The following is a 27143-nucleotide window of genomic DNA, read 5'->3' on the forward strand; positions in this document are numbered from 1 at the left end:
CCTGGACATAGCTGAGCAGGGAGCTTGGAACAGGAAGCCAACTGGCTGCCATCAGTAGGACAGCCATGTAACCCAGCCCTGTCTCCTAGAACAGCCTTTAATTTCTGGCAGCTCCTACCCTCAAAGCAAGGTAATCATAAATGCTGGCATCATTTGCGGTACCTGTAAATTATACAGCGCCAGACAACTGATGATCACAGCCTCATGAAAACCCATTTCAGAAGAGATAAGCACCAAAACACCATAAAGCTTTCAGTCAGTGTTACTGCAGCTTTCCATCACCACGTGATGTGCACATTCTGCGCAACTGAACTCACTGTGGGTGAGTGCTTCCAGTTGTTATTTTAAACAGACCATGGAACAGTGCCTACATCTCACTGCAACTGTCAGTAGCACAGAGACAGCAGAAAAGCATCAATCCCAGAGGCGAGTCACAGGATTCTCCTCTCTTCACTTTGTTCATCTTCAATCCTGTTTTCTAATCAGGAAATTACACTGAGAGCCACTGTTTTGTCACAGTGAATCATGCAGTGCATGTCAGTGCTCATAAATAAACTCTACTTCATCGAAATGAAATTCAGACCTTTGAAACTCAAAAGACTAAATCTAGAACAGAAAAGAGCAAGGACAGATATGGTACTTGATCCATGGAGGCTTAATGAAGAATGACCTGGAGAGACGTACCTGTCCTGTACAAAGGCCTTCCCCTCATCCCAGCTGAAGAACTTTATATACAATAGGGGTTGAAACTAGATGATCATTGTGGTCCTTTTCAACCCAGGCCATTCTATGAAACTATATATTGTTTCAGTATAGAACAGGATAGCATGAGCCCTGCACAAGCTTCTTGGCAATACTGACCTCTGTCATCAGACATCTCTCATCAAGGAGGATCAGCGAACACCATGGCAATGGCAGCAGGTTTTTTTTTGGAAACAAAGTACCTGAATGGCCCAGGGAAGCTCCCAGCATAGGTCTGTGCAGATTTCTGAGCTCTAAGGATGCCACTGTAGCTAGAGGTGGAACACTCTGCTTGAAACCCGCTGTACCAACTCAGCAGGGAACCAAGGGATGGGAGAAGCAAATCTAGCAAGGAGTTAGAGGCTATCAGCTTCATGGCACCAATGCAACTACAGTCCCCACAGCACCAAGCAGGCATTGTGAGAGCATGGAAGTGACAGGCTGCTTCCCAGGATGGGAGAGACCTGAGACCAGAGGGGAAGAAGAGAAATGCTGTGGCACTAAGGAGAGAAGTGCAGAAGTTGCCTAGCAACTCTGATATTCTGACTACTACTGAGTTGGGTGAAACTGGAAGTATAGGAGCAATGAAATTCAACATATACATATACATATATCAATCTGTAAATATTGCCAAGATGCCCTAATATGAATGGCAGCTCCTTGGGTGTTTGCCAGGCAACACGTGCTAGGATGGAAGCCGTATTCCTTCCAACTCTTCTCATCTCTTTTGGGCAATAAAAAAATCTTGCACAGATCTCTGAACTAGAAGGCCAGGTGGTAACATTATGCTGAAATGGGCACAAGGAACAATGCTGGACTCTCACATACCACAAAGCTGGGCTTACCAATGACTTAATGTATTCGTTTGGGGCAACTCAACTGCATGCACAGATCCCCAGGAGAGATTCAGTAAGACAAAGAGTTCAGAGCATAAACAAGCTCTTTCTTGCAGGTTAAAAACAGTAATTCATTTTTGCTATTATTTGACTGGGAAGATCAATCTGCACATGGCCAATAGACTTCCATCTCTAATCTAACACAGCTGATAAGAGTGTAATGGAGCATTAACATGCATTTAGGGCTGCTTAAGTGCCCTATTAGAGAAAAAGGATCTGATTTTATGTATGCCTAAGTACAGGTTCCCAGAAGGACATTGAAAAGAAAATAAAAGAAACACTTGTTTAAGAGCACAGTAGACTTTTTCCAGAAGGAATGGCGCAGGTAATCTGATTTTTATGTTCAGCTCATGATAAAATCCAGCACTTCTGTGCCCCTCCATGGCACATGGCTCTCCTCGGGGGCAGGAGAAGCAGCCGAGCCCCGGGAACGTCAGTCCCTGTGAGCGGCCATGTACCCTCACAGCATACAAATGAAACGGGATGGCACATCTGGGAACCCAGGCACGGGGCTCTGAAACACACCAGCAGCTTGCAGGCAGGAAATTCTCTTTCAAAAGGAACGAATCCTATTTATTTTAGTGATCCAACTGAATACATACAAACCAAAACATCGCCCCAATAACCACCTGCCATGCAGCTACTGGGTGTGGTACAGGGAGTGAGATGCAGAATCTGTCCGTGCCATTTTCTCACTCTTCAGTTTGCAAGAATATCGAGTGTTTGAGTTATTCAGAATTTACCAGGCAGAAATACTCTGTTTTCCATCTAAGCCAAGGGAAGGGAGGAGTGGAAAACACTCAGGCACGATCTTGAAAATTACAAATCAATCAGCCCTACCAACTGTTTGAAATCAGAATTAATGAGTGTTTGAAAACAACCGGAGAAACATGTTTAATTGAAAAAAACTTCACATGGCTTCAGACATGGAAGGCAATGCGTTTGCTTTCTTTGTCTGGCTGGGCAAAGCAAACACCGCTGCTATTTGAATGTTCAGAAGCCAGCATCCTGGAGGGACTTTACTACAGGAATCTGAGAGCCAACTGGAAGCACCCTAAAAAGTCACCTAGCCTGGTGTGATGGTAAAAAGAGGGCAAGTTTATCCTCCATAGGTTTTCTGTAATGTCAGAAGAAGGGAATGATTCTTTCAGGGATGCTGAGGATCCTGATTTAGGAGAGCTGAGTGATCCTGGAGCACATCTTCCCTCATTTACCCTCACTGCTAGCATGTGGCTGGGGGAAACCACACTTCAGTACTGAGAAACATTACTCAAAACCCTCACCAGCATTCTTTATTAAACAGAGACAAGCTAAACCATGCCTTCAGAAAAGAGAGCCAGGAAAGAGCCATGCACGGTGGGTGGCACCAAGTGATGCAAATTAATCAAATCTGGAGAAAAGTGCCAAATCCCAAAGGGGCAGAGAAAAGCCAGACAATTAAGCTACCCGATAGTAGAATTTATTTATCTTGACATGTGCAAGGTAACCAGATTAGGAGGAATAACATACAACTGCTGCCTGGGTTCCACTGCAGACAGCTCAGTGACAACTACGGGCAGTTGGGATTAAGCAAGCAAAACTCTCCAAAAATAGGATAGAACATAATAATTTAAGGAGTGCCAACACCATAAAGTCTTGTTTTCCACCTTCACCTTATCAATTACCATAGCAAGTTCTAGATAATGAAAGAAAAAAAAAAAAAGAGCAACAAATCAAAGCAGCAGAAAGATGAATTTGTATTGATTTGTATTGCAAGAAGAGAGTAAGAAGGGATATAACAGGCTTATTTCTTAGTGAGCAGGACTGTATCTTGTGACCATCCTCACTAACTCTGCTCACACACATCAACAGTCCTCCAGCCTTTCCGCCCGGAGCCCTCACTCACCTTCTGCACTACATCTCAGAAGATCTCTCCTCGTTTCTCTGCAAGGCACAGCAAGTCCCAGTCGGTGTGTAACACCTGGAAGAGTTGTCACCATGCAGCACAACATGCAGGAGCATTCTCTCCTATTATTCCTGTTACATAACTCTGATTAAAAACCAAGAGCACCTCTCTGCTGTGCAGTGTGTACCCATGGGCTGCAGCTCCTATCCCTAACTTCTGTGCACCAGAGCAACCCAGCTATCTCACGTCCCAAGATCAATCTTTCACGTTTAGCTTGAAAGACTCCACTTGCAAGTTTGGATTTTTCCCTTGAAAGATGGCAGAATTTGTATTCCTCAACTGCATTACATCCAGCATATGCCACCAGACAGCCTCTTGTTAACATCCCTTCATTAAGGCTCCAGCTTGATGCTAAGGTTCCCATTCCATACGCTGCCCTGTCCATCCACGCAGTCCCTGCAAGCAGGCATGACATTTTGGAAGAGGAGGCTCAGACAAAGCAGCACATCAAGTCAGACAGAAAAACAATCAGACTGCTATGCTTCTGCTCCTGGGTTCTCAGACTCCTGAGAACAAAATGTTCTCCCCACACAGATCACCTTCTGTTGGTCCATTTCCCTTGACTCACAGAAAGAGTTAACCAAATTTCCCATTTTTAAGCAACAGTTTGCATTGGCTTTTTAACCTGAAAAAGCTCTGGAAAAAACTCTAGACCAGTATGGCTTCTGCTGGACGGCCAGGAGTGCACAAAGCATCTCTGGTCCTCCAACATCAGAGCTTATTTTCAGAGGGTAAGACAAGTCTTAAAACCATTTTTCTCTTACTCACCCTAGCGCTGTTTTTTCTAAAACAAAATAATAAAAAGAAAACACAAACTGCCCAATCCAAAGTGACTCGGGATGAATTTTCAGTCAATCTGGAACACTTCAGTTCTGATAGGAACAACCCCAGCATTTGGATTTACGTAATTCCTTCCCAATGCCAAGCAGCAGCCAGCAGCCTCTGCCAAGTTCTGATGTTTGGGGCTAGGAGGAAGCCAGCAAATCGCAGCAGGAATCCAGACGCACGATGAGGAGCAAGGAAGGAGCTGCACCCTGTTAGGGTTGTGCTTGCTACGCTGTTTTCAAACATCAGATTAAACAAGTGAAGCACTGTTAGTATATTTAACAGGGTGGGTGAGGATCAGATTCAAGGGACAAGACACATCTTGCAACAGACTAAGTATTTCTGGTGGCAGCTAATAATAATTGGGCTTTTAATTACAACACAGTTGTCCGTGAGCATCAGTTTCCTCTCGGCTACAAAGAATGCTATCTTTAGCCTGGAAGTTTCTCATTAAAAGCAAAGCATTTGTTACCCACTGACAATATGCTCACTATGCAGAGCAAAACTTTTCATACTGTACGTTATCAAGGACTAAAGGAGGAGACTAACACACACTGAGAAACCCACTGCACAGAACTACTCTACAGAATTTTTCAGTTACTATTAATATCTCTACCTAATTGTAGGATTCTGCTGTTAAACTTCACGTTGTAATGGATGGAAAATGCCCATGCCATTCATAAATGTTATCTATCCTACTCCCTGCAGAAAATAAACCACCAAGCAATTGCCTTCAGCAAAACAGCAGGAGAGCCGTTCCACTCGAAGCCATAGAGAAGATATCACAGGTTTTTGCCTGTTTATTTTTACCACCACTTTAAAAGTCTTGCATTTACCCGCTGAGCAGAATCTTGTTCTCTTGCCTTAGATAACACAAGCACAAGTGATGTCCGGTGGGAGGCATCCGTACGACTTCTCTCTGCACCTCAATCCACATCTCAGAGCACCTGGATTTCCCACTCTGGCATTCCTTTGCCAAGCACCCTCAGCGTCCAGCAGCAGCAGTTCTGAACAACACTCATTAATGAGGCAGCATCATCAAGGGCCTCCTTGGCTCCTATCTGCCAGCAGGCAGCTGCAGCTGCTCACACCAGCAGCCTGTAGGATGCAGATCATTCACAACATTGGGTCTTCACAACCACAAATGTCACACTCACCTGTTTCCTTTCACCAGGTGACTGAGAGATGCTACATGCACACTGCGGTATCAACACTCCAAACAGCAGTCCAAGCTGTGCAAACAGCTGAAACAACTCAGTCCTCGTACACACAGATGGTGTCTGTATCTTCTTTTATCATTATTTTATTTGTATCTCTCTTGTTCTGCTAAAAACCACTGACCATAGAATCATAGAATGGCCTGGGTTGGAAAGGACCACAATGCTCATCTAGTTTCAACCCCCTGCTATGTGCAGGGTCACCAACCACCAGACCAGGCTGCCCAGAGCCACATCCAGCCTGGCCTTGAATGCCTTCAGGGATGGGGCACCCAAATGATCTCACACCTGACCACACATTGCTCCTTGTTTCATGCTATTTTTCTCCTTGCACAGGAAGATGCCCTTGCTGGGTGGCAGAGCAAAGTTAGACCAAGAGCAAACCAACTTTCCCCTCTGGGAAGCAACATTCCCCTCTGTAACATCACCTCTGTGAAAACCTGGTTCCAATACACAGCCTTAACAGCCCCAACAGTTTGCCGTGCAAAAATGGAAATCTGCACTAATCCCTTGGATCAAAAAGAGGCTTAAAGCTTTAGGGATTTGGCTCTCCTAGGAGTGATTTTCTTTACAGAACTGTGTGCGTTAGACCTCCTTGCTGATCACTTTTTTTTTTTTCAATGGCATTTAAAAACTTGGTTCACTTGGTTTATCCTTTCAACTGGCAACGTGCGGCATTTTCTGATGCATTCATACAAATCAACTAATTAGTACCTGAACAGAAAGTGCAGCAAGGAAAACCTTGCCATTTTTGCCATGGTGCATGAGCAGGTACCATTAGTAAAGAAATGCTGGCTCTGCTGAGCAGCAGCTTCTAACAGGAACACTTTGGGGAAAGCACTGTGTCCCACTCAGCCCACAGAATCCCAAGCATCTTGAGGTGGGGAGCATCAATGACAGCTTTCAGACTAAATAAGAGGTGCTTTAACACAGCATCCTAACAAATGATACCCACCAGGAACTCTGGGAGTAGTTTGTTCATCATGCTTTATAGATAACCAGACAGGAGCCCAAAAGTATGACAATGTATGAAATTCAAAGCAAAACAGAATCACTTTTTGTTTTTCACACATCTGAGAGAAACAACAAACAAAAACCCTATGTTCCAGATGACATAAACTTCCTGTACTTGTATTGGCGTGACTGTGGATTACCTCAGTTTTCTGCCTCATACCAAACTTTCCTCCATGACCAAATGCTTATCCAAAAACTCCTAATGCTTGTACATGCTTTCCAGCATCCTCTCCCAACATTACATCACAGAATCCTCAGAGTTGGAAGGGACCTTTAAAGGTCATCCAGTCCAGCTGCCCTGCACCGAACAGAGATGATCATCCTCTAAGGAAACATCCTATAGGGCTGCCTTTTGATGGACATGTTTTAATTTGCACAAGTCAACCAACTTGCTCACCGAAGCGGCACTCCCTCGGGAAAACATTCAAATGAGCTCTTCTATTAAATTAAAAAACTACATCTGCCTGCAGTTGTTTAACAAGCACTCGAGTTTCTTTTACAACAGAGCATCGCTCCGTATTTGCAGGGAGCGCGTTCCCATGCACTCCAATTATGCTGTTGCTAAAGAAATATCAGACCTCTGAAATGAAGGTTAACTGTATCTGACATGCAAGAACAGCGTACAAAGGTACTTAGGAGACTGCTCACATCATTTATGACAATATTGAATTCAGACGTTTTCTAGCAGCATGGAATTCAATGAAAAATAATCACAGGTTACAAAAGCATGTTTTAAAAGGATGGTGGTAGAACTCAGCAAGGTAAAAATCCAAGGGAGGGAAGAAAAGATGTAAATATTAAGAACAACTATTTTAATCTGTGAGTTTAGCTAAGTCTCATGAACCGAGAGTGACTCCAGATGAAGAAGCACTGGGAAAGGGGCATGACAGGAACAAGGATGCATCTGCCAGCCTACACCAGGATACCCCTGCATCAGCTTAGTAGGAATCAACCACTTCAGCCCTTCTTGCCACATCCCTCCTATAAACAAGAGGTGGTGAGCACAGACCAGCTGTGCCATGGAGCTGCACCAGGCATGACACGCTGTGTGCCCAGGAGCCACAGGCTGGGAAAAGCACCTCTGAGACTAGTAGAGAATAGCAGCATGGGACAAGAAGAAGCAGCAATGCATCCACCAACAGGGAAATGGGGCAGGAAGAGAAGGGCACTGTAATGTTAACAGACTAGTGTGAGTAAAGAGAAAAAAAAAAAGTTGTTTCCAATCACAGGAAAAAAAAAAAGTCAATAAAGCCACTTACGACTTTGGTACCACTACGCTTTGGTAGAATTCCAGACCCAAGAAGCAAATAATTCCATGCACATGTGCTCTGTGCTTTATTTACAAGGGAAGGCTCTTCCTTACACACACACACACACACACACACACACACACACACACCACCCCCCTTTCTGCCAGCTTTTACATGCAGCCAGCCTGAAACCCAGCACTTCGTGTAACCCAAACTCACAGTGAATGCAAGACTTCCTTACACACTGCATGCTGCCATCCGAAAAGCTCTTCCAGCCAGGCCAGTGATACCTGACATGAAGGAAACACTGTCACAGCCTCAATGGGGACCTTGCAGGTTAACACACCGCGTGACCAAAAAGACAGACACTCACATGGTCATTAAGAAAGTGACTCCCAAACCAGCTGCAGACTTCAGGCCTCTAATACTGCGAAGGCTGCATTCAGAAATGTCTGCAGAAATAGGATCTCTGGTGCTTGCTCCGTCCTTGCACTTGAAAGGAGTAGTTTCAGATGACAGCAGAAGAAAAGTGACTGCCAATGGGAAGCAAGAATTTGTTGCAGAACAATTCAAACGTGAAATCATTAATTAAATATGCAAAGTGCTCACAGAAGCAGCAACCGAGAGGCAAAAAATATATGCTGCTTCTTTTCTGAACAAGGGTGAACACAGAATAAATATCTCTACTTTTCAAACCGGGATTTGTACTCACCTCTTTTTTAAACACATTCTGCAAGGAACTTCTCTTCAAGATTAAGACGAGAAGTAAATATTTCAGTGCTTGGAAAGGGGGGAAACTGTTTGTTGTTCAAGATTTCCTGAAGTATTCAGCTTCAGCTCCTGTTAAATACATGGGATGTACCAGCCCATAAGTAAATGGTGCTGCCTGTTACCAAACCGGCAGCAGGGAGCTCTGAACAGCTCAAAGCAATCCCAGGCATCACTCACAGGGTTTCAAATGAGACAGGTGAAAGAACAAGCCGGATGGTTCAAAGCAGTGTGGGCAGGATACAGAGAGCTGCAGCAATTTTGTTATTACTTAAACATCTGGAGTACGTGGGAGTTGCATGGAAAAAAATCAAGCTGAGCTGGACACTGCAGGCAGAGCAAGAACAGCCTCCTCCAAAAGCCCTATGGTTTAAGCACAGCATAGAAGATAAACAAGCACAAGAACAAATAGAAGACGGGTTAAAATTGTACTAAAGTTAATTTTACTTTGGCTGAACCCACCAGAAAAACATAATAATTATAATAAAAGATTAACAATAAGCATTACTCTTGTGCTGCCCTTACAAAACACTGCTCATAATAGATGCCAGGGCTGTTTTTCAGAAGATGGAGAGTATCACGGGTCCTATTTTACATATGGACACACTAACAGCCCATAATTGCATCAGGCCTGGGAGTGCAGCAGGTTCCAGGCTAACCGATCAGGCTTCAGCCCTCGACACAGCAAATCACAGAATCATAGAATGGCCCGGGGTTGGAAGGGACCCCAAGGATGATCAATCTCCAACCCCCTGCCATATGCAGGGCCACCGACCTCCACATTTCATACCAGCCCAGGCTGCCCCATCCAACCTGGCCTTGAACACCTCCAGGGATGGACAGAGCATCCACAGCCTCTCTGAGCAGCTGTTCCAGCACCTCACCACTGTCATAGAAAATAACTTCCCCCTGACATCCAACCTAAATCTTCCCTCCCTCAACTTAAAACCATTTCCCCTTGTCCTGCTGCTATCTACCCTTTCAGAGAGTTGGCTCCCCCCTGTTTATAGGCTCCCTTTAGGTACTGAAAGGCTGCAATGAGGTCACTCTGCAGCCTTCTTTTCCCTGCTTGAAAGATGGCTGTGCAAATGCTGATCCACTTGGCTGGGGGCTGCACAGCAAGCCGGTAGCACTCAGTTTATATTCTAAATGAAAAGCAGATGAGGGAGGAGAGAATCCCCATGTAACCTATTCACCCTTCTTCATACTCAAAGCAACCTCCCAAACTGAAGCTGTGCTGGGACAGCTGGTTCTTCTTCCTGAAATCATGAGCACAGTCTCCCATTGTGTTGCTTCAAAACATTTTTGCCTGAACTATTAGAATTCACGGTTAACTGCTCCTGCATCAGCCCTTCCTTCTGCTCTGTAATCACTTCACACAAAGCAAATCTGAAACGATCTATTACAAGCTGTTTACTTTCAGGAATATTTTGCAGAGATCAGTATTGCATTACAACTCCTTGCGTGCTTTTGCAATGGAGAGCAAACCCAGAGAGGCTCGCATGCCACGTGAACTGCTGATGAAAGATTTAGGGCTCTACATCTTTTCACTGAAGGGACACAAAGCATCCACGGAGCTCAATGAATACAGGACAAAGAACTTTGGAGGAATGACCAGAATGACCAAAAGCAGCACTGTGTGTTTATTTTATTAAGTTTCCTTAAGTAGATCTGACGCGGCCATCATTCAACATACGATGCCATTTTCCAGCTCCAGTCTCCTCCCTTCCTTCAGGCTCCCAGTAAAATCAAGCTTTGAATTAAGCTTCCAGTAAGATAATTATAGTTGGCAGGTATTTTTCAACTCTGATTTGGAAGCCAAAGAAGCAAAGAAAAGAAAAACAAAAATCAAATCAAGCATTACTCAACTTTTCTCAGAAACAGCTTGTTCTGCAGACAAAGTCTGCTCACCGGTGGCTGTTTCACTCCATCTCTACTTGCCTCCCACAGTCGACTTCCCAAAAACATCAGGCAGGATCTCACTACATTTTCATAAATCCCTTGTAGATAACACAGGGAAAAAAGAACTCAAGTCCCACAAAGCAAAGCAAACACCAAGCATCTGCGAGAAAAAGACCTGCCAACAGACAGTGAACATTTTCTTTGGAGTAAAAAAGGACCACAGAGGGAAAAAAAAAAAGGGTAGCAGTGACCTGACTGTTTTCCATTGCACAGCTTTCATTGGTCTCTGGAGCTCTCATCCTGCCCACAGCTCCCAAGCAGAAGTGCCCTGTCCCCTCAGGCTGGGAAGGAAAGCACTGATTTTGCCCTCAACCTCAATATTCTCCATGGCCAGTAACAAGAATGTGGCACAAACTGCTACCTCTGCTGTTTGCAAAAAGTAAGATACACTTGTTTAAACCCAAGCAAATGTAAACCTTCCACGAAGCAACCCTAACGTTCTCCTGCACTTTCACTGGCAGCTATTTTATTACAGAAAGCTCCCAGTTAATCAGTTGGCTATCATGATATCATGCTGATCTTCATGTAAATCATCTATGATGATTCTATGAAATATAACTTTCTTTTGCTAAAAGCAGAGCTTCTTTTTTGCAAACCCAGAGCAGACACTATTCCTAATAAATAATTCCATAGCTTCCCATACATTTAATTATTTCCTGATGGCTCACTGCTTTTTGTTAGAAAATTATTCTTACTTAAGACATATTATATTCTTTGAAACACGTCAAACAGCAGTCAAATACAACACTTCACCCCCATTTGTTCCGTGCTGCTTCTAAAATAAACCCTGCCTGTATCCACACCATGCAGACTTTCAGGAAATCTGCAAGGGACCAAACTGACATGGAAAGGCTGAATGGGTGTAAATGGAGAGGTTTTGGTTCAGCCTTCTGCTGAAACACCTTCCCTTCTTCCGAACCCACAGCTCTTTTGCCATACAATGCACTACTGGTTGTCAGCAGCAGCTTTCACATACAGAAATACAGCATGCAGGAGTTTCCAAGAAGCCAGCCATCCCAGCCATCACTTTCTTTGGCATGCAGATCACGTGCTGACAAATCCTCCAGATAATGCTGTCTGTGTATACTGCTTAAGCATTCACTAACACACCAGCATCCATTCATACCTATGGCACCATACAACCCTACAGCATTAAAAAATGGCAGAAAAGAGTCCCAAACATTTAAAGAGAGAACCTCCTTTCCCTAAGAAAGTGTTTGTGGCCTGTCATCCCCAGTTCATTTCATACAATAAACACCACTGCCACCAGAAAGCCATTTCCTTCTGGTGTCCCTAGCTCAGCACTTCCACTCCCCACACTTTATCGTCCCCATTTCCTGCTTTTGTGCTGGCTGCTGCCTTCAGAGGACAAGGAGGAGAGGCGGTAGAGAAATCCAGACTTTCTGAGCAGCCGTGTCAGGAAGCAGGAGCACACTGCACTGCTGATCTTTAATTTTCAGGCCAGACAGCCAAAGTTGCAATGCACAGAAAGGAAAAAGCAATGTCCGTAACAACCACAGTTTCAAAAACAACAGTCTTGTCCATAGGCAGAATTGCTAGCGGCTGAACAACAGCAGAAAAAGAAAACCATACTTACTATTTCTTCCTGTGTTCTAACCCTATAAATAGAGGATGTGGAACAAAAGCCAACAAGATTCATGCGTAAACATCTTTTGCCAGCATAACTCTTGAAATTCCCTGCAGGCTTAGGATGCTCCACTGCTTTAAGTAATAATCAAAGAGGACGGTGAATTTTGTAGGTGGCTCTGAGACCTTTGCCAGATTTCTATTTCCACATATACATGCAAAGAGGGGAACGGATGGATCATTCTGGAGATGAGTCACAAGTGAAACAACCAAATAAACTCTCATCAAATGCTGTGGGGTTTGTGTTTCACATTCTTCAGCTCCTTTTTTGGAGCATTTGGCAAGGCTCTGGCAAGCGGTGAGTTTACTTGTCAGTGAAATAAACCTAGAAGTGTTTAAATATTCATTTCGGCCTCCACTTATCTGTTCATTCTGCCTCCAGTTTGCTCCACCCCAACGCAGGCAGCAGGAGAAAGGAAAACAGATAGCCACCAAGAATTGGGCAATTGCTGACACTGAAAACACAACCCTAACACCAGCCCACGCGAGCTGCTCAGGCAGATCTGCTGCTGCAGCTCCTTCAGGCTTCTGAAGATCACCCAAAGTGCTGCATAGCCATCCACAACCCCTGAATGTTTAGATTGGCTTTCATTTCTGAAGCACTCTGCATCAACATCTTTTCACTAAAGGCCAATTAACACATTTTAAAAGAGAGGAAGAGTGAAAGTTAAGGGCAAGCAAGTATTTGGCGCACAAGGCAAGAAAAGGAGCCAGGAGAAACAAAACTGTACTGCTGCCATGGTTTATCTGCACTTTACCAACCTGTTCCTCCAAAAAAAAATCTTTACTTGCTCACGTGCACTTCCGAAAGCAGAAACCACAGTCGCTGTCATCCGATCCAACCTGCATACAAATCACCAGTTATCTCAGAAGATGCAAAAGGCATCAAACCTGGAATCACAAGCATCATCTCCATCTGCCTGCACGACCAATGTCCAGACATCAGGGAACACTGGCTATCTATTTGGGCAACTGCCTTTCTGTGCCTTCGCCCTCCCTGCCAGCTATTTAAAAGCTACAATAACCACCATCAGAATTGCAAACACACCGTTAGTTAGCACACACACTTGTGCAGGGACACATGCCTTTCTTTAGCATACTTTTCACAAGTGCACACATTTCTGCTGTCGCTGCTCTCACATCTGCACAGAATATACAATTTCTTTTGCGTCAGCGGATACCATGACTAAGTAGCCTGAGAGCTAAGCAGGTCTCGCAGCAATCGATGCTTTGTGCAAGTCATCTTACCCACAGGATTTTGCTCAGTCTCGTGGTACCGGCTGAGCAGCAGAGCTGGGTGGGAGCTGCAGATGGGAGCCTGCAGCCACCAGCCTGCATCTAAGCAGTGCACGACAGATGGCCCACCACCACTGACTCTGATAGCCAGGCAAATACCATTTTGTGTCACTTCCAAATGACATGTGATAGTTTCCGAGATGAAAAAATGTGCGTGCAGACACATCCATATGGAAAACCAGTGCTATCAACTGGCTTAGAACACAGTTTGTGTAAGAAAATACCTACCAGAAAGGTTCTCCTTAGATGTCTGCACTTATTTTCTGTTCTGAATTTTTCATTGTATCTGCACTCAATTATCAAAAAGACATTCCTCCTTAGCTTATAAAGCATTTGCCTGTAAGAGAACAGCTGGGGTGAACTTGGACACTGAGGGGTGATACGCACTCACAGCCTGCAGAGCTCCCCCTCACCTTTAGGGAGAGAGACATTCCAGCTGGCTGGATGCTACTGACCCTTGACGCTCTTAAAGCACTGCTGGCTGATCACTGCTGCCATGGCATGCTGGGAGAGATGGAGTCCTGATGAATACAGTGCAAAATTACTCTAAAAGGTAAATTTGGAAAAAAAAAAAATAGTATTCTGATTTACAGTGCACAAGGAGGGGGAGCAGAAAACATGGGGAAGAGTGCTATTTACAAACCTCAGGGGGCAAAAAAGTGCAATCTTAAGTGACCCCCTCCACAAGTTCATTTTTCTCCTAGCTTGAGAGTCTAAAAATAAGTTTGTTACCAAAATAAATCATTAAGTGTATACACATGAAAACAAGTTTCTGCACTAGCATGCATTCACATGCCACAGTCACTGAACAACAGCACGCAAGGAATAAGTGCACTCACACATTGCCCAAAATTCACTATTTACATCGGACAGTCAGCTCCTTATGGGATGAGAATCCATCATTTCTCTGCAGACAGTAAACATACAAGCACTTCCCTTAGCACTCATGTGAGAGGAAGACTGGCAAATACTTTAAAAGAAGCAAAAGACATACATATTCCCCATACGTGACATAATATAAAAGCAAATAACCAGCAGAACAGCACAGGCAAAAGGAGGCTTGACCCTTCTAGTCTTCTGTTCTCATCTGTGCTACAGAAATAAGATTTTATTTTTTTTTTTGCACAGCAATCTTTCATTACATTACTCTGCTTTCCAGAACTGCTGTTAGCTCATCAGCTCAGCTGGGGATGTACGGAAGCAAACAGAGAAGCTCATCTCAGCCCTGCAGGTCCCACTTTACCTGGCTTTGGAGATAACAGACCATGCAGAATGAGTACCAAACACAGCCACAACCTGTCTGTCTCAAGGTCTGTCCCACGCAAGGTCAGTACTCAACAGCAGCTGAAAGCAAGTACCTGAGAGAAGGTGTACATAGCTCAGGGCTGCCACCGTGCCCTCCCAGCAGAGCACTGCCTTCCCACAGCAGAGCTGGGGAATTTCCTCTGCTGAGGAAATGCTGCTGGCAAGCAAGCTCCAAAATGAAGAAGGGATTATGACTTAAAGTTAACCAAGGAACTTCTTCAACAGACTTTTTTTCTGAAGGGTAAACTCCTTAAGATGTTAAATCAATAACGAGATCCAATCTGTAACTTCATGTTGCCTAGCATATACCTGCATGTACCACAAATACCAACTGCCCACCCAAAGCCAGCATGAAAGCACTCCCCGACCTCAGCTGTAAGGCTCTTCTGCAGCAGGCACAGCACTTCACCAGCACTACATCAGCTGGCCTACAAGGTAGCTCCTGCCCTGTGGCATCCTGCCAGCACGCAGCCTGTCAAACACACTGTGTGCCTGCACAAGTGGCAACAGGAAGCTCCATGGAAACTCACGCTGCTTAGGGTTTGCAGGTCTGCTGCACAACACAGGGAGTCTGGGTGGTAGACAGGAAACAGAAATGCAAGCAAGCAAGCTCAGCCCTACAAAGCAGGCACATCAGTGGGACTATTAACCAGCAGAACTTCCAAAATCACGGGAGAAAGCTCATTCATGCCGCCTTTGCTTGCAGGGCCAGGCACTGCTCCCTGCTTCCCAACACCTGGCAGTGCCACCATGAGCCTGTGGCCTCCTGTACCAACCCCCAGCCCACGCTCAACAAGCAAAGGCTCATCCACAAAGCTTCATCCTTAGTTTCCCCACAAAGACATGCTTCTGGACCAGCTACAACTATACCACAATCAAATATAATTCCTTTAATCTTGCTGTCATTGCTTTGCCTTTGCACACCTACTTGTCTGCCTTGCAGTTTCAAATGCTGGAGTGCCAAGCAGTATTCCTGAGCATAAGAAATTTACTGCAGGTGATGATTATTTGGACTTAACACCAGCTTTTAGGTCATTACTGGGAGAGAGAGCTTAGGGAACAAGCGTTGGGCACCAGCAGAGATCAGAGGAAATACAGCTCCTGTCTGGCTAAGTGGGACATTAGTGTTTCCATCTGAAAAAAAAGACAGTAAGAGTCAGTAAGGTGCATTAAACAAACACACTCCAGTCCTCACCTTTCTGACTGATCTCCAGCACTGCAAAGAAGCCTGAAATGTACACCAAATTCTTTCTTTCCTCTTCCAGCCCATAGCTTATGATGCTGCTCTGCATGACTCAACCAACAAATCTCTCAGTTGAACAAAGCCCAATTACATCTCCGCCTTTAAAAAGAGCAGTGCTCAAAGAACCAGACCCACATTTCAATGTCTCACGCAACCACCAGCACCAAGAGGAGACCAGCCCTACAGCAAGCTTTGGGGCGTGCAACCACCACCTCTGGCTGCAGCCTCTGCCCTTGCTGTTCGACAGGCTGGGTGCTTGCACTTCCACCTGCAGAAGGAAAAGCACTCCAAGAGTCAGCTTTCTGCCACCTCAACTTACCCTAAACTCCTCTGGTCCAGAGCCTCTCACTCAGAAGACTTTTACTCACACTGCACACCACATAAAGAACAGAAGGAAGTATTTTATCATTTCTGCCTGCTTGGCCACACACCTTGAGAGAGTAATGCAAACCATGTGGGTTCCCTTACACAATCCTTCCCAACAGTCAGTGCCTCCTGTAAGTTTTGTTAGTATCTTGCTGCCTCCTGCCCACATCTCCAGCCTCCTGCCACCAGCTGTTCTGCCCTTCACATCTCACCTGCAGCCCTCTGTCTTGTGATCTTCTTCTATGCATCCATGAACAACTGCAGTGTGCTCACTCTCCGTACCATTTCTCTTCTCTTTGGTACTGGCCCCTGATGATGATGACACAGAAAGCACTTGCCCACGATCTGTCCCTATCCTCAAAATGATAGGAAAGCAATCTTTGTACACAGCAGAACTAAGGGAGAACTCTTAGTGATGCCCCCACCTCCAGTGCTGGGCATTGCACTGCCAACCACTAGCTGGAACTTCTCCCGTGTCTCTGTTCATGCTAACAGAGAAGCCCTGGGTGCTGGCCTGTGTGAGGCTGCAGACAGAGCAGCAGAGCACCCAGGAGCAGGGTGGGCATGGGAGCCATGCACCTTTACACAGCAGTCAGAGGGTTGGAAGGGCGTGCTTTCGCCTTGCTGTGTCCTTTTGCGTGTCCATGATTATGGCTTTCATGGTAATAGCCACCAAAAGCCATCAGAAATCCTTCTTCTAAAGCACTTAACAGTATTAAAACCCACTCTATCTCCAAACATTTAGAAGCTAAATCCCACAGTTACTAAGCTCTGTGACTTCAGCAATACCAAATTTTGGCTCCAAGGCACTGAACGCAAAGCACACAAAGGGCCTAAACCTAATCTGCATTGATATTTACATAATTTTGCTATATGTAAACAAATTAACATACCCACAGTATTTGATTGTGCTTCAGCCTTCCATGACCAATGAGTCAGATTTGCTTGTTTATAGTTATTAGCAGCAGAAAGCCTCCATCAATCAGCAGCAGCATGGAGGGAGCGGCTGCAGCAGGCACTGGGAAACGCACCCAGCACTGCATGGAGAGCAGTAACACTGGCTGCAGGCAGGAACAGGAAATGCTCTTCTTCAGAACTACCAACTCAAAAGTAGTCCTTGGGAAGCACATCTGTTGGGAGAACAAAACTAAGCTACTGAGATTCCAACCTAAATCTTCCCTCCCTCCACTTAAAACCATTTCCCCTTGCCCTGCAGTTATCAACCCTTTCAACGAGTTGATTCCCCTCCTGTTTGTAGGTTCCCTTTAGGTACTGAAAGGCTATCCGGCCCACAAGCCCACACACCGAAAGGCATACGCTGCCATACAAACACAGCTCCTGACTTCTGTCTCTCCTTTAACATTCAAATGGAGTTACAAAACCAGCTGAGCAGTCTGAGGTGCCTGAGTCTCCTCCAACACTGTTTTTCCCCATGAATCTGAGGCCAGATCAGCACTCCCACACGTACCTCAGCTCACTTTGCACTCCTAGGAAGCCTGCTCAGCACGCAGCATAAGAGCTGGAGTTTGATAAGCTGGCATCAAAGAAGCAGACTGTGAAGCACACGGGTCACTTTTCCACAGCCACCCTCAGCATTTTCAAAGCAATAAGATCCATTTTTGTATAGAACGTGTCCCAAGCAAGTTCATGAGCTATCACTGGCACTGTAAGAGCGAAAGGAGAAAGAACAAATAGATTATAGCTGGGAAAGAGAAGAAAAGGACACTGAATGTCTGGAAAAGCATAGAGGACACCACTGTGCTTGTTCAGAAAGCCCTGCAGCAAACGGGGCATGTGATTCACCAGGTAGGAGCCCTCAGAGCAGAGGCAAAGAGTCTGCAGGGCCACCTCCTTTCTCATTTGTGGCTTTTGCTCCTCAGGATGTTCAGAGTCGCAGCTGAGATCAAAAGGAGAATCACCTCACAGGCTGAGAAAATCCGCATAGATTCAGCCTTGGATGGGCTCCTTGACGTGGTGAATCCACCCACAACCTCCAGTGCTACATCCCTGCCTCTCACAAGCACCACAAAAACATGCTGTCTGCTTGGAAAAGGCCACGTCCTGGGAAGCTGGTAACACCACTCCTATGGGCCTTCTCAAAGCATCTGCTAAATGCAAGAAAGCCTCACTAGTGCTTTGGCTCTCGCGTATTTGGTTTCAGCATGGAAACATAGCAGTTAACTTGGTATTGCCCTCCTCGGAAAAAGGAAAGGGTTGTGATGGCAAGAAAAAGCAAGTGGCTCTTTCTGTGACTTTCTAGGGTTGTGAGAGCTGTTGGAAAAGAAGGGTACAAGAAAACACAAGATATTGTCATGAGGATGCTGCTCTCCATCGTTGTCTTAGCTGCGACAGTGATCACTTACATAGCCAGAACGAAGTGCTTTATGTCCAAACCAGGTGTTAGAATAGGAAGTATTGCACCCAAGGGTATCTTTGGAGGGCAAGCAGGAAGAGAAAGCCAGCCATACAACTATTTGCCTTCCTCTTATTAATCACTCGATAACACCAGGAGCAAAGAAAGTCCTCCTCCTCTACCATGAAACCCCAAAAAACTGGAGTCCTCTGCCCGCAAGGTTAATGAGCATCCTTGGCAAACCCCACCTTCTTCTACCTCCTTGCTGCTGCCCAACCTGTTCTGCCTACAAAAGGAGAGAACAGGGCAGGGCCACATGGGTTGGGACCCATTTTCCCCACTGGCAACAGCACAGCATGCTGATTCGGCCACCTTTGGTATTGCTCCAACCTCAGAACCCTGCACCAAACCCCACGGGCAACGCGCAGGCTTGACTCAACAGGAACTGCATCCAACCCCCAGACACGGCACATCCATCTGCGAGGACAAGATCCGCACTGGCAGCCAGCAGAAAGGCGAGGAAGGATGGCTCACCATTGCACCCACACCCCGGGCAGCACAGGGTGGGCAGGGAGCTGGGAGGGCCGCAGCAGGCCGGGCTAGGTGTGCAGCCCTACGTATGGTTGGGTGGCTGAATCAGCAGCGAGAGGGCGGCTGCTCACTGCTGACACAGACCTGTGGTGAATCCCTACCTTCGTGATGAGGAAGTGCTGGCTGACTGAGTCATCCTCCGGCCTGACGCCATTCCAGGAGCACGGCATCCGTCCCCCTGCCTCGGGCTGCGCCTGAAGCCCAAAAATAGTTTCCCAGCCAAAACCTGCAGTCATCGTTCAAAGCCCAGACGCTTTATTTACACTGGGTAAGAATTACTGTGTTTTTGACACTGCTAAGAGTCAACCGGTGCTTAAATTATTTGGCTAACAAAGAAGGCCACTTAACTACGAGAGTTGCACGAAGCACATAACGCTTTCTGACCCACATAGAAGCTAACAATTTGCATTTTATGGAGCCACTTTGCATAGACAACCCACCTTAAGTAGCCAAAAACACACTGTACAAAAATTAATAATTGAAAAGCAGTCGTCAGTACTGTTATTTGTGTTCCAGGTAACTCACAAAGCTTATTGAATAGTAGTATTAAGTTTCTAACGACCTTCTGGGAAGCTGCTCACCTCCAGAGGTATTTTTAAGGCCACGGCTGCCCAAACAACAAGAAACTGCAGAAGAAGCACAGGAAAAAAGGCAGTCACAAGGACATCAGCCTGATCCCTGGACTTGGGCTGAAGAAGAGACTTCACAGAGCACTGCAGGGCGGGACAAGCTGCGCAGCTCTCTCTCCAGGGCTCAGCCACAGATTTCTGCCCTAATGCCAAACAAATCTCACTCCATGCCATCCCCACACGCCTCCCAGCATGCCTTGGAAGCTCCAGCTCACGTTCACTCAGTGCACTGGCCTTTCAACTATTTCTCTGCTAACACCAGAGCATCTCTTGTGGAAAAGACTCAGAGACTAGTACATAAATGTAAAGGAAAACAAAAACGACAACAGGAAGAACAGGATTTTCCAAGTCTTAGGGAAATCAGGTCCTCCAAATCCCTTTGCAACCCCAGTGAAGCATCAAGAGCATTATTTTCCATTATGCTCGTAAAAATCCCCAAAATAAATGCACAACTAAACGTAGCTTGACAAGGCTGAGCATTTATTATTCTCATAAACGCTGTTACTAAGCCTGAGGCCTCTTATTCCATTTATTTTTTTTTTTTTTAGGAAATACTCTCACTCTTGCCAAAACGCCGAAGACGCAGAGTGCTGTAGGAAAATCCGCCTCACAGTCAGCTTCTGTCACTGGGGGAGAACAATAAACAAACCCTACATCCTCAGCTGACGATCACCACGATCTGCCCATTAGCGTTGCGTCATCCGCGGCCGCCCTGGCAGGCCGATGGAGTCTGTCTGTTGGTGCTGGGGATGACAGTCGCTCCGCTCTGCTGACGTTTTTGCTCAGGGCTGTGCCGTGGTCCCCGGTACACAATCTGCTCCAGAACATGCAGACTGGCTCTTGCCATTTCAAAGCTTTCCTGGCAGATTTCTGCAGTCTGGAGAAGCAAGATTTTGGGCAGCCAGGAGCTGATTTATCTCTGTTCAAACGCCTGCGGGTGTCGTTCTTGCAGCTCTTCCAAACCGTTTTCACTGCGCGAGGGCAAAGGAAGGCTCTCCCCAAACCCAATTTGTTTGTTTTTAATTAGTATCCTCTACTGCAATGTTTCAGACAAAAGAAATGCCCTCCTTCCTCCCACCAGCATCAGGGCTTTTTAATCTCAAAGACGTATCTTATCTAACATGACTGAAGTAGAAAGAATATGGTTTCTTTTTATTTCTGAGAGAGGAGAACCAATAGAAATTATCATCGGGAGGTTTAGGATTTTCACTGCAGTAACACAGGCCAGCCACCTTTACGTGACAGAGGGTCCCACATTTTGACAACCAGGGAGCAACTGAAAAAACATACATCATAAGGAAAAACTAACTGCTTAAGAACTCCGAGTGGAAAAAAACAACAGAGACAATATTAGAAAACTCTGGCTGCCTTTTCTTTTGCCCACAAACATAACAAATCCCCAAAATACTCATATGAGTTCCTCCTCTGCACACTTTGGAGGTAGGTGAAGGGGAAAGCAGCCAGATCCGCTCCCCTGGATGGGGTCTGGCTTATTCAACAGCCGCATTTCTGCTCTTTCAGATTCCTGCAAAAATAAAGGCTCAGAAGAGAAAGCTGAGCCTCCGGGCATCCACCAGACCACAGCTCCTGTGTGCATACCTAACAAGCGTAACAGCACTGGAAGAAGAGAGCAGACCCTGTCCTTCAGCAGCACGTGCCTGCCCACGAGCAGAAGCTTCAAACGCCATCCATCCACTCCTGCCTCGGAGCATCCTGCTGCTGCTGGGGGTGGCTTCCAGAGGCAGGGCTGAGCAAACCCAGTCTGCAGCAGAGCCCCAGCTCCTGCACATCTCATCAGCATGCTCAGTGCGCATCGGCTGCCTTCACGTGAAGACACAGCTGAGATGAGCAGACCCGCAGGCAAAATTAAGCAGCAGGGTGCAAGTTGGATATGGACAGAAGAGAGAATCCCAGTGTCCCAAACTGCACAGGCTTCGCTAATCTCATCTACGAGTCTAGAACACAGAGGTCTGTTTGTCAAATCCACAATTACATTAAGGCTGTCCTGCTTTTATTAAGAACAACTTGGAAAGAGATGAGATAAAAATAGGAAGGAGGAAGATCTAACAGGTAAGTCCCTCCTCTGTGCTGAATGAAAAGCTGTCTTTATGCGGGCAAACTCGTACATTGGGCAACTTGGATAAACTTCTCCTTGTTTATTATGAAAGCACAAGTTCACCAAGGTCCTTTCATGTCCTGACGTACGACCGGGTTCCAGCTACGTCTCATTTCATGGAGTCAGAGGGTGAGGCGATGGTATTTATAGTTCAGGGCTAGAATTTTGGTTAGAAACAACATAGTTACAGCCCTCCGTGCCCAACACACCCTTCTGGGAAAATGCCCACCTGCATATATATAGATCCTGCAGTATTCTTTCTATTAAATATGCATTTGAAGTGAACTTGTTTTTTACCCATCAATGTTGGGAAAAGAGAACATCTGTTGCTTTCTCTTAGAGAGACGGGAAAAAAAGAGGCCTCTTTACAACAAGAGGAAAAACCCTGATGTGATCCCAATGCTCTTGCAGACATGTTCACCAGACCTGAGTTTTCATTAGCAATAGTCCCTAAATTCCCCTCTTAGAAGCACCCAGAGCACAAACCACGCACTGAGGGGAACATTCCTGCAAAGCAGCTCCAAGCACAAGCAGTGCTCCGCAACAGAGCCAGGCAGAAAGGATGGTTTCCCTGATTCTCCCTTTGAAGCAGGTACAGCAGAGACGCATGCAGGAGATGCTGCTGGATTAATACTCTGTAGCAAAGATCTTATCCATATGCATGCCTGGCTATTTTCCATAGCATCATTATGTAAGTGTCTCTATTTTTAAAACAGGGCATTTGTCTGGTCATTCTACTGTTATCCCACTCACAAACCAGCAAGCTGAAATTCCCCCCACTTCAATCATAAATGGCTTAAAGGTGCAATGGCTGTAGAAAGGGATGAAACACACACTTTCCATCTTCTTTAAAAAATGAAAATTCCACCCATTCTAATCAACAGGATGTCAGAAACTGCCAGAACAGTAAAGAATGAATGAATAAACCTTAGGAGGGCTTCTTTTAATGCTCCAAATGTAACAGCTATTACCACTATGACCCACACAGACACCTCAACCACTGCACAATTACTGTAGATTAATTCACAGCCTGTGAATTCACATACTGTAGTTGTCTGTATATGCATTCTAAGGCTCTTCAGCATCCCCAAACAGCACTTGCCCATTGAAAAGTCTGGAAAGGAAAACGATCTTCCAGAACTCAGATAAAAATCACAAGACCTCCAAGCAAATGAAAAAAGTAGAATAAAGTTCTTTTCAGAGTGCAGTTATACCAAAGTTCACCAACACGGGATGCTGCTAATGCTATGCCATAAGGGTTTTTTTTCTAAACAAATTTGGCAGAGAAAAATGGCAGAGAAGTTGATCCACACAACAGCCTCCCTGGATCCACCAGCCCAAGAACCTCCAGAGCCAGGAATGCTGAGGTCTTGCCAGGACAGGGGATGCTCTGTAGTGGTGGTTTGCCCCTGCCCCTGCGGTATCCCATCAGAGAAGACATACTGAGCTGGACAGAGCTCTGGGCTCACCAAGAGCAACTGCTCTCCTTCAAAGCACAGAACTGAAGAAGACACCAACCTGTTAATAAGCTGGAGTGGGAGCAGACCAGCACAAGTAGAAGAAATACAGTCAGTCGCTTTAAGGCCATCTCACATTACACACCACCTCCTCCCTGAGCATCCTAAGCATTACCTCCTCCCCAAAGTACCTTTCCAGACTGCAGCACACCCAAAGTGTGCTTGTGTACATTTAGCTGCAAATACGTTACACAGCACAAAGATAAGCCAGCAGCACAGTAACACACTTTTGCAAGCGCCCGTGAAATCCCATTGCAATTAGATGCCTGCTTAAAAACAGGCAGCGAGGAAATAAGTATCAATAACTAAAACAAACAAACAAAAAAACCCTTTCCAGAATATTTTTGGATGTGTATCCAAACACAGGGATGCTCTACCATCTGCTGAAGGATGGAAACGCAGCATCCAGGAGGGTGCCTTACTGCTCCCTGAGCCAGAGGCAGGTTGGAAGTGCTCAGGCTCCACACCTACACGAAGGCCTCCAGAATACTGGCTGACAGAAGTCAGTCATTCACTGCTCCCCCTGTGGCTTGACGCCATCACATACTGTAACAACAGCAGGCATATGGCACACCAGGGTATTTTTAGAGCAAGGTCCGCTCTGTTTCTGCAGTCCCGGAGCCTGCATGAGATGGCTGCACTATGAGCTCCACCACGGAGCAGATCCCCAGCAAGGCTCCACATGCATACTGCACACTTCCCTCTGCTCCTCGTATCAGAGTCACTTCCTCACCACATAGTCTCCCACCTTCCCATTTTTCTACCAGCTCCCATCTCAGCTCTGCCGCACCGGTGGTACTGCCTCCTCTCTGAGTAGATCTGAGGAGAAAAGCCCACAGATTCCTCCTGCAGCAACGCCTCTTCCTCAGGAACAACAGGAGAGGACAGCCAACTTAAAATGCGCAGCTTGAGGGGCTGCCAGCTTCTGCAAATGCGTTTGCAATGTTATTTTTCTTACTCAGAAAGCCTCCAGTCAAGCATTGGTCATCTTCAGGCTGTGCCACCTGAGCACCCCAGGCACCATGGGCTGAGTGCACAGGCACCGCGGTGGCCTCTGCTTACCAGCTAAGTGAAGCTGCAAGGACTTTGCCCATGCATATGGGCTTCATCTAGCACACTGCAAGATCTCCTGGAATACAGACAAGCACTGGAAGTATGTTATAATACTGAGAAGTTTACCAAAATCTATTTACTTCATCACCATGTCCATCTCTTGCGTTCTGTCACATACCTGCCATATGCTCACCGCAGCACATCTCTCTGATGTAAGCAGTCACTCTAATCCATGATGTTATAAATATCGTTTGTTTACCCAAAGTTGAATGATCATTTCAACCTTTGTTAATCTGATTGCATAACAAATTACAGCAGCCTTAAATAACCAAGCTGCCGTCTCCAGGATGGATTAGCCAAAAAACGCTCACTTCAGCACTCTGCTTCTTCAGAAACTAGAGTGGAAGGAGAAAACACGAGCACCTGGCTGCAGCATGAGATGCGTGGCAGCGTGCAGATGCCACATCACAACTTCACACCTGGCCCAAGCTGCTGGAGTGAGCTAAAGCAAAACGTTTTCAGCCAGAAAACAACTTCGTGCAATTAGCATTTGTCCTGTTCTGCCTTATTCACAGCTATCGCGCAGGCGGGGAAGGAAACGATAAGCATGGATTTTCAAAACAAGTAACCGCACGCACATAAACAAAGGGCATCACTGACATGGCTGATCCCATCACAGCTTATCGGCTGCGTGATGTCACACCCATACATTACAGCTTAAAGCACCAGCCCTCCCACGAATGCTCCGGGGTCAGGCACCGCTCCTCCTGCCCACACCACTTTGGAAATCAACACTCACAAAGCACCTCCCGAGACAGAGCAGTAGTTGGAAGGCTCTTTAGACATGACGATGTATAATTGTGCTGTATTACACCACCGCAGAGTCTTACACAAATCGAACCGCCTCATTATACAACGCCTGGGATAATATATGGTTAAACAGCAACGACGCGCTCGGCGTGTACTGAAGGGCAAACAGCTCCAGCACCCACACATGGGAGGCTGAGGAGCACAGAGCCTGGCAGTGGCTGTAAGGCAGCGGGGTTGGGAAACCCAAACCTGGATAAATGCAAAGCTTCGAGCGGAGTGTTTCCACTGAGATCTTAGCAAATAGGGCACTGGGAAGGTGAAGGCCAGGTGAGCAGGAAAGCAGGGGGCAAGGAATACGCTTCAGCATCTCTCACTTCACACCAGTCTGCAATCGGCTCCTGAGAAATCAAAAGACACCATCGGGGCAAACACAAAACCACCCATTGATTGCAGCCGGCCTCCCGCAGCACACAGCCAGCTCCATCTCACCGCTGCCCACGGCGGCAGCCTCTCCGTTCTCCAGAAGAGCCGGGCATCACCACGCAGCGCTTGCCCAGAAGCATCTTAGCACCTTTAGGCTTCAGCTGCGGGGGTCGAAGAGCTCAGCAACCGAGACCCAGGCTCACCATCTGCTCCGGCCGGCCCGCGCGGCCACGGCTGCGTCCAGCATCGGGGGTGGGGGCACGGGGGCAGGAGGGGGGGCACGGGACTGAGGTTCCGCCGGCCCCGGGCTGACACCTACAGGTGATCGCGCGGCGCTGAGTGCTGCCGGTTCCCGCCGCGGCGATGCGCTGGGTGCCAGCCCCACGGATCAGGAGCCGCTTTTATTTTCTCTCTATCCGCAGCCCGCCGTCCTCCGGGTTCCCGGCGGAGAGCTGCGAGCAAAGCGGCGCCGCCGCCGCCGCCGCCGCCGCCGCCGCCCGGCCCGCAGCCGAGCGCCGGCCCCGCCCGCACAAAGCCGGGCCGTGAATAAAACATCGCCCGCGGAGCGGGATCGGAGACGGCACGGAATAACGGCGGCGCGGCCCCCCCGGCCCCGGCCCGGCCTCCGCGAGGACGCGCTACCCCCCGCCCCGCCCTGCCCTGCGCCCCCCCCCCCGGCCGCTCACCTCAGCGCCGCCGCCCCGCAGCGCTCCCCCACCGCCGAGAGCGGGCTGCGGAGGACGGGGAGGAGGCGCGGGGAAGCGGGCGGCTCCGAGCCAGCGCGAGAGCAGCTGGGCGCTCCGCGGCCTCTCCGCGAGCCGGGACGGACCGAGGCGGGGCCGGGGCGGCGCGGAGCGGAGGGCGGAGGAAGACGGGGAGGAGCCGCGCAGCTGTCCCGCCCGCTCCTTCCGCCGCCCGGGGTGGGCGAAGGCCCGGCGGGCTGCGAGCCGCGGTGCTCTCGGCGGCCTCCGGACTTGGCGTTTAAACACCTTTCCCTCCTGCGACTGCGCGCCCTCCCCGCTTCCCTCCGTACTCTCCATCATTAGACGTGTTCTTTACCTCGTGGATCATACGTTTCTCTCCCTCGTGGATCTGGGATGTTTCTGCGTGGCTTCCTGCCTCCTCACAGATAAACCACCCGGGGATGGGATTAGTTACGTTGTTTCATAGCGCAGG

At 47.1% G+C, this 27143-nt stretch overlaps 1 protein-coding gene across 1 annotated transcript in view; it reads right to left on the minus strand.

Moving 5' to 3' along the window:
• The window catches only part of CUNH1orf21 (chromosome unknown C1orf21 homolog), an 86657-nt gene extending 59919 nt beyond the window's left edge, over positions 1 to 26738 (minus strand). Inside the window, exon 1 of the mRNA XM_042820036.1 lies at positions 26654 to 26738. The gene's annotated coding sequence lies outside the window, so the exon portion shown is untranslated. The remainder of the gene's footprint in view (positions 1 to 26653) is intronic.
• Between the last annotated feature and the right edge of the window lie 405 nt (positions 26739 to 27143).

The sequence above is a fragment of the Centrocercus urophasianus genome, unplaced genomic scaffold (genome assembly GCF_019232065.1).
Source record: "Centrocercus urophasianus isolate 14NV4802_14NV808 unplaced genomic scaffold, USGS_Curo_1.0 seq_18, whole genome shotgun sequence".
Lineage (NCBI taxonomy): Eukaryota > Metazoa > Chordata > Aves > Galliformes > Phasianidae > Centrocercus > Centrocercus urophasianus.